At 39.4% G+C, this 8,966-nt stretch overlaps 1 protein-coding gene across 2 annotated transcripts in view; it reads left to right on the top strand.

Annotated features, from left to right (window-relative positions):
* CD38 (CD38 molecule) overlaps positions 1-8,966 on the top strand; it is a 135,144-nt gene that overhangs the window by 83,378 nt on the left and 42,800 nt on the right. The gene's annotated exons all lie outside the window — the stretch shown is intronic.

Genomic DNA, 8,966 nt, shown 5'->3' with positions numbered 1-8,966 from the left:
TCTTTCTTTCTTTCTTTCTTTCTTTCTTTCTTTCTTTCTTTCTTTCTCTTTTTGGAGGAGGGAAGGTAGGGTAATTAGGGTTAAGTGACTTTGCCCAAGGTCACACAGCTAGTAAGTGTTAAGTGTCTGAGGCTGAATTTGAACTCAGGTCCTCCTGACTCCAGATCCAGTGCTCTATTCACTGTGCCACTTAGCTGTCCCTTAAAACTTTTCTTTTTTTAAATTTTATCTTATTTTTTGAAATGAATTTTTCTTAAACCACATTAAATACATAGAGAGAATTTGGACTTGGAATCAGAAAACCTGACTCTGCCATATGCTAGCTATGTGACCTTAAAAACGGGGGAAGATTTGTTTTGATCTCATCCAAATATACTCTCCTCTTATTTATATCTCTTAAATATTAAAAAGTGATTTCAGTCTTTGCCTTTGAAACACTAGGTGGAATTCATCAGAAATTGTTTCACTGACTAACCTAATTCCCTGGAGGAAATGTTGATTTCTCAGGCGAAATTATCCAGGAAAAAAAAATCTAGCTAGGAAGTTAGTAGTAATTATAGCTCTGTAGGGGTACATCAAGGGCAGAGCAGAGTTGAAAACCAGCATATGAAACTGAGTTAAAATTACAAAGGAATCTTTGAGGCCTGGATCAGAGCAATTGATTACATTTTCAGTGCAACTTCTTTCGTGTTTTGAGACTTCAAGGTAAAGTTTTCCCAAAGATGTGGCTGAACTGAAGAATTACAGCATTACCAAATTCTTGCCACAAATGCAGTCTGATTTTTATCTTCTCCTTAGTTCTTCTTCCTTCCTACTCAAGGACCTTTCTCTCTTTCCTCCCTTTCCATTCTACATCCCCAGGTTCATATCCCTAGAGGTTTTCTATTCATATTTTTTCTTTTTTTTTCCCTGGTAGATCAGTTGCATCAGACTCTTTGTGATCCCATTTGGGGTTTTCTTTGCAAAGATACTAGAGTGCTTGCCATTTCCTTTTCCAGCTCATTTTACAGATAAGGAAACAGAGGCAAGCAATGTTAAGTGACTTGCCGGTGGTCATACAGGTAGTGAGTGTCTGAGACCAGATTTAAACTCAGGACTTTTTCTCTTTCCATCTAAGATTTCTTTATGAAATATTCTAATCTATCCTATATTTATTTTATTTTTTGCTTTTTGGAGGGGGGAAGGCAGGGCAATTGGGATTAAGTGACTTGCCCAAGGTCATAGGGCTAATAAGTATTAAGTGTCTGAGGCTGGATTTGAACTCAGTTTCCTCCTGACTCCAGAGCTAGTGCTCTATTCACTGTGCCACCTAGCCTCCCCTATCCTATGTTTCTTATTGCTTTCCAGTCTTGTTTTTACCTCCTTAGTTATTTTTTCTTAAGTAGTCTAATATACCAACATCTAAAATGGAGTATGGAATTCACCCAGAATTGCTCATTATTCTCCCAGAATGCCCAACAGAGGTGTCCTGACATTTTTGTTTGTTTGTTTTATATTTTGTTCATATCTTTTATTTTAACATCACTTAAATTCCTTCTCTCAGAGAACCATCTGTTATAACAAAGAACTTCTTAAGAAAAGGAGGAAAATCTAAAATTTCAGCAAAACCTATCAAACTACTGAAAAAAATCTGACATTCAACTATCATTGGTCTTTTATAGCACCTACTATGTGCCAGACACTGGGCTAAATAAATACTGGGAATACAAAGAAAGGCAAAAACAAAACAAAACAAAACTAAAAAACCTAGATCCTCATCTCAAGGAACTCAGTCTAATGAGTTACATGCATTATATGCAATGATTCACCCTCATTGGCCTCCAACTATCCCTGACATTCTGAATGTGGTCCCTCTTGCCAGAATAATTGCGGGTAGGGTAAAAGGGAGATCTTGGTCCTTCAAGATAGGTTTTAGTCCCTGCTAAACTTCCAGGGCAGTAGCCAGGTGGCAGAGTAGATAGAACACTGGGCTTAGAATCAAGAAGACTAATTTTCCTGAGTTCAAATCTAGCCTCAGTCACTTATTAGCTCTATGACTCTGGGTAAGTCACTTTATACTGCTTGCCTCAGTTTCCTTATTTGTAAAATGAGCCAGAGAAGGAAACGGCAAACTAATCCAGTATCTTTGCCAAGAAAACCCCAAACGGGGTCACAAAGAATCCAACATGATTGAAATGACTCAACAACAAACTTCCAGGACAGTCTTAAGATCTTTAAACCATTCTAAGCAGAAGGCAAAGGCTTATATAGTCTGTACAGATGTCACTGTGGTTATACTGTAGTTAGTATATTTCTCAGAAGGGCAGTGGAAGAGATTTATATAGCATCCTCTGGGGGATTAGGTGGCATGGCTTCACTACACTACACTTTCTGAATTAGAAATCTCTAGGGGTTCACCAATGAATCTTAGATAAAAAAACAATTAAAACCAGGTTCTATAATCTGACTCCAATCATTCTTTTCATCCTTTTCCTCATTCTTCCTTGGCTCACTCCAGTCAAACTACTAGATTGCTACAGGGCTACTGTTTCCCAGTCTTATCTTCTGTGTGTATCTATGGGGACTATGCCCAGCAAACTTCCCTTCTTTTCTGTCTGCTGAAATCTTTTTCTTCCTTCAAGACCCACCTCAGGTGCCACTTTATCCATAAAACCAGATGATTTCGCCCCTCTTGCTGAAAATGATCTCTTCCTCCTTCAACTTTACTACAGCACATGGTCTTACTGGGTTGTATCTTTCCTGTGCTCTTATCCCATTCTAGCTTGCAACAATAATTAAAAGCTAGCATTTTGTGGCAAGTTAGGGTTTTCAAAGTGCTTTATTTTTTCACTTGAGCCTTACAACAGACGTGTGAGTTTTCCTAAGAGACAGGCTGAGGGGCTTGCTGAGGGTCATATGACTATAGCAAGTGTCTGCCACAGCATTAATTCAAGTCCTCCTAATTCCAAGTTCAGCACTCAATCCTCTCCATCAAGCCTCTTTCTTCCTACATTTATGTACATACTGAATCACTCCTACCTTATCCCTATTAAGTGTAAGCTCCTTGAGAGCAGGAACTGTGTTGTTGGTGGGTTTTTTTCCATTTCTTTTTCTCCTAACATCACTGAACACAATAGGCCTTTGAACACTGTGTGCCTAAACCTAAGGTACCTGTTTGATCCTTAGTGCCTCAACGCACTTCCTTGAATACAACTTCTTGCTTGCATGGACCTGCTAGACCCCTCCTGACTACCCAGGTTTCTGGTCCTGGCCCCTTCTTGGCAATCCCTCCCTATTGCCACCCCCACCCCAGTGTGATTTTTCCATGTGGAGGAAAGGGTAAGAGATGAAGAAGAGATAGTTCCAGGTTTCCCTACTTGACTATTATGTAAAACATACTTTAAATTTAAGAATACTTTTCACTTAATTCAAAAAATAAATTAAATGCCTCTTGTGCACATTATATTGTGTTCAGGCTGGGGTCTTTGGGTTTATCAAAAAGTAGATTACTATAGTCATTGAATGCTGAGTCTCATGTACCCAATTTATTCCATTGATCCACTCCTCTATTCCTCAGTCAGTACCAAGCAGTTTTGATGACTGCTGATTTATAATACAGATTAAAATCTGGTATAGCTAGTCCACCATCCCTAGCATTTCTTTTCGTTAATTCCCTTGATATTCTGGACCTTTCATTCTTCCAAATGAATTTTGTTACTATTTTTTCTAGCTCTATAAAGTAGTTTTTTGGTAAATCAACTGGTATGGCACTAAATATATAATTTAATTTAGGTAAAATTGTCATCTTTATTATATTATCTCAACCTAGCCACGAGCAATTGTTGTCTTTCCAATTAGTTAGATCTGACTTTATTTGTGTGAAAAGTGTTTTGTAGTTGTGTTCATATAGGTCCTGGGTTTGTTTGGCAGGTAGATGCACAAATATTTTATAATGTCTACAGTAACTTTAAATGGGTTTTCTCTTTCTATCTCTTGCTGTTGAATTTCATTAGAAATATACAGGAATGCCGAGGATTCAATGTCCAATTTTTGTCACCACATAAAGAGATGCTAAAAATATTTTTATTTTTATAAATAGATCCTTTTCCCTTTTCTTTGATCTCTTTGGGATACAGACCTAGTTGTGGTATTGTTGGGTCAAAGTATACGCACTGTTTCATATAACCCTTTGGACACAGTCCCAAATTGTTCTCCAGAATGGTTGGATCACTTCAGAACTCCAGAATTAGTGTTGCTGTTTTCTCATATCCCCTCTAGCATTTGTCATTTTTCTTTTCTGTCATGTTAGTGTGAGACGGCCCCTCAAAGCTGTTTTAATTTGCCTTTCTCTTATCAGCAGTCATACTTTAACCTTAACTTTAAGTCACATATATTTCCCTACTCCTTTTGCTTTGTTTCAGTCCTGGTACTAAATGTACTAGTTATACCCCTGGCTCTACGTCAGTAACAATACCTGTGTCTACAGTATATGATATTGTCCATTCCATTGTGGGATGACTCTGGTTGTCAGGGGGTATCCCTTCAGAGTTATCCTGGAGATATGTCCAATTGGAGTGATTGCCCTGAGCCCTGCCCTTTGGCAAAGGAAACCCAGGGACAATAGTTGGCCTGTAGCTGAGGAAGACAGCAGGTAAAGATTCTTAGAATGTCACTGTGGGAAGGTATCTGAGAGGCCATCTTGTCCAACCCATATCTGAATATAAAATCTATTTATAATACGTCCTAGAAGATGTCATTCAGCTTTTGAATGAAAGTCTCCAATAAGGGGAAACCTCCTTATTCTAGAAATCCTTCTCCCCCCATTCTTAGTTTTTCTCAGCTTTAGCTCATTCTGCATTTTGACTTTACTGGTTTTATCCTTACCAAATGTTGCCATAATTTTACATTAGTCTTTCATTACTTGCCCTTATTTTAATCTCCTATAGGTATCTTTTTAAAAGTTGGTCACTTAATGAGTTCCATATTCATTCCCTTTACTCTCTTTAAACTATTCCCTCCTCTCCTTTTCTCTTTATCAGAGTGACATATTTATTTCTTCAAAATTTTGTTCTTGAGATCTTCCCATCATTGGGTTTCAATGATTTATACATATGTTCCTTCTCTCTTTCTCCATGGTCCTTTGATCAATGTGCTATAAAGAAAAGAATGCTATATTTGGAGTTGGAAGACTCTGCAACTTCCTAGCTGTGTGACCCTAGGCAAGTCACTTCCTCTTTCTATTAGTTTCATCATCATAGTTAACATTTGTGTTAGGCACTTTACAGATATCTCTTCTGATCCTCACAACATTCCTTAGAGATAAGTGCTATTATCCTCATTTTACACTTAAGGAAACAGAGGCAAGCAGATATTAAGTGACTGGTCAAGGGTCACCCAGCTAGCTAGTAAGTATCTGAGGCTAGATTTGAACTCAGGTCTTCCTGACTTCAGGCCTGGTATTCTATCCACTAAGCCATGGGGTTAACAAAATATTCATAGCAGCACCTTTTGTGGTAGCAAAAACAGGAACAAAAATGCCCATTGACTGGGTTTTGACTAGACAAATTGTGGTATCTGAATGTAGATATTACTACATTATAAGAGATGACAAATAAGGAATTCAGAGGAATATGGGAAGCCACATGACCTGATGCAATCAAGTAAGCAGAACCAAGATGATGATACATGCAATGATTATAAATTATATAGGAAAACAATACTTATGCACTCAGATTAATTTCAACAATCAATTTGTGGTCATTGAAAACAAATGATGAAACATATTTCTCTCTTGTTGATTGAGAAGGAGGCCATTCAGGGAGCAGAATATTGCATATGCTGCCAGAAGTGGTTTCTGTGTTGGTTGTTTTCACTTAACTTTTTTCCTTTGTTGCAAAAGACAGGTTCAATAGGGAAGTATGTTAGAGAGTAATTGCTGTTTAAAAAAAATAAAAGGCATCAATTGAAAAAGAAAGAAAAAATGAAGTTGGACCAGAGGATCCCTAAAATCCTTTGTGGTTCCAAATCCCATGGCCCATAGTCAGCAGCTTTTATGGGATGGGTGACTTTGAAGTAAAGACAGCAGCAGTCTTGGGGTCACTCAAAGAACACTGAATTGAAAGCTCTGAGGCTGTGGATTCCCATCAGCTTCTCATTAGTCCCACAAGGTGGCAGTGCGTGCCTGAAGTAAAGTGTCTTGTAGATGGTACAAACTCGAGGAAACAAGAAACTTCTTTTCCTGGCAAAGACACCCTAAAGGAAGTAATAATACCAAATGCCACAAAAAGAATGCAATAACTTCACGGAGAATTTTGGGTGGGGGTGAAGGGGAGAGGGTTTGAGAACCAACAAGATAGGAAGGTCAAATTGCTTTATTGCTCGAGGCTTGGAAAAGTAGTTGTTTCATATGGGAAAATGATGGGAGTTGGGCAGAAAGGAAATACACCAAGATATTTTGGCTTATTAACTTGGTTTATGGATCATTTTGAATAAGTATTTTATGTAGTGCTTCCTAAGCATTATGCACTGTGCTAAGGGCTTTACACAGAGTCTCACAACAACTCCGGGAGATAGGTACTGTTATTATCCCCTTTTTACAGTTGAGGAAACTGAAGCAAACAGTGGTTAAGTGACTTGCCCAAGCTCATACAGCTAAGTGTCTGAGGCCAGATTTGGCTCCAGGCCCAAAGTTCTATCCACTGTTCCATCTAGCTGCCATTTTATATTAACATAGATTCTTTTCAGTCCTGTGGTGTAAAGGAAGTTCAGGGTCATCTTTGGGGCAATGAGTTTTCCATTCCTGGATTTCTTCTAGCAGAGAGACTGAGTGTCTACTTATCATGGATTTTGTAGACATGACTTCCCAACCTGGCATGTGAAGAGCTTATCAAAGGGGCAAGAGGGATGAATTAATCCTTTAATTTTATTTCTTATATGTACTGGCACATAAGAATTTATTTCCTACTGCATTGAATAGGGTGTTATGGGAAAAGAACTGGATTTACTGTTGCGGAGGAAATTCCTTGTTGGCCTATAGCTCAGACTACATGCCTTCTGAGATACCTTCCAGCTCTAAGATTCTTTGATTCTATGACTGATAGAAATTCCAGTATCTATAGAATTTGCTTCATTTCAGTCCAGTGCTACATGCAGAAATGCTTGGAGGCCCCAGAAAGAGTTATTGGGCACTTAAAATGAAGAATCAGAGGAGTGAGGCTTACTTGACTGTATTTATTCACTGAGTCATCCTGGAAAAGTCATATACCCCTTCTGCGCTCCTGTTTTTTTTATCTACAAAATAAGGGTGTTGAAGCAGATGATTTCTAGAATCCTTTATAAATTCTGTGATCCTAAGAAGGAAGGATTCTGTGATCCCAAGAGGAAGCCCTTTTCCACCCCTTTCTACCACTGTCATCATTGAGTGGCTGAGCTATCTATCAGCAATTGCTCTCATGTTGTCTACTGACTTTAATTGGTTATTATATCAAATTAGAGCACTGATGGGGATTGATGGTTAAACCAACTGGTGATAAGGGATTCAGGAGGACTGTGGTCTTCTTCATCACACACATCTGTGGAGAAGAGTCAGACTTAAGGAAGAAGGGAAGAATAGGAGAGATTTTCTGTCTGATTTTAGGGAGTTTGGACTAAGAATGGAGAACACTGGAGCTCTACAGCCAGATTTAACCAGCTCCCAAGATCTGACTGTTAAGTTTTCATTGTGAGCATTTACTCTTTGGAAATCAGCAAACACTATAAATCAGGGTGGGATTTGCTGTTTTGTTGATCATCTAGACTTAAGAAAGTGATGGAGGAAACATTTAATCATGCAGATTTAACTTTAAAGTGTGCAGAATGGACATTAGTTTTTGAAAGCCAGCTGTTAAACCTTGAAGAACATAACACTGCTTCAGTGCCACTGATTCAGCATTGGAAGGTCCACAGCTATGGGCTGAGACTACAGAGTGTGCACTGATGCCCCAGGAACTCTGAACTACAGCCAAAGGACTTAGGAGATAGATTCTACTGAAGCCTCAGACTGCTGCTTGGTGGTGCTTAGGATCTTATAGGAGGTAATTATTGCTCGGACTGACTGATAACTACTGTAGGGGCAGTCTACCCACCCATCCCCACCATCAGTGTGCTAGTGTGCCATTCTCCCACCTCCCCCAGACAGCTACTCTTGCCTGTTCTAAACTCCCTAATGCCAGTCAGAAAATTTCTCTTCTTCTTCCTTTCCTTCTTAGGTCTGGTCTGCCTTTGTAGATAACTTATGGTCCCCTGGGAATGCTTGTCACTTGGCCCAATCAGGTAACCACTCCCAGTTATATTTTTGTGGCATCTGGAGACAAAGAGAACACAGGTGTGTGTGTGTGTGTGTGTGTGTGTGTGTGTGTGTGTGTGTGGCAATGGGGGAAGGGTGAATGAGAAATTATGAGAGTGAGGATATAGGGAAAAGAGTAGGAGTGGGAGGGATGGGAGAGGAAAGAAGTGGGAAAGGGCTCTGACTGATGACAGGGAGGGAGAATGCCCCACAGTTCCATCATGAAAACTGCTCAACCCATTCTACCAGTACCTGAGGACACAGCAAAGAAGTAGTACTCAATCTGACCTTCGACTCTAGAGGGGAAATTCTGCTAATTTAAAAGGTTTGAAAGATCAAAAGTCATTCCGTTCTTCATCCAGAAACTTCCCTGAAGAGCCAACAGTGCTTCAGGCATGCATGTTTTCAAATTATTTGTGGTTTATTCATAAGCCCTTTACCATTGCTTGTTCCTGTCATCTTCATGGGAGGCCTGGCGCATTGTAGGTTCACAGTCAGACTTGTCTTGCAAGGTTCCCTTTAGGGAAGGGAAGAGATGAAAGGCAGGGAGGACTCAACGCTCTAATATGCACTCAAAGCCTCAGAACTTCAAGGTCCATTTCCTAAATGGAGCTGGGGTCAAGAGGCAGATCGTGAGCCCAGAGGATCAGGTCTTAACCTTTGG

The sequence above is a fragment of the Petaurus breviceps genome, unplaced genomic scaffold (genome assembly GCF_028583685.1).
Source record: "Petaurus breviceps papuanus isolate PSGF00001 unplaced genomic scaffold, PetGlider_PUasm1.0 140, whole genome shotgun sequence".
Lineage (NCBI taxonomy): Eukaryota > Metazoa > Chordata > Mammalia > Diprotodontia > Petauridae > Petaurus > Petaurus breviceps.
Note: the sequence above shows the minus strand (reverse complement) of the source record. Positions and strands in the feature narration are given on the sequence as shown.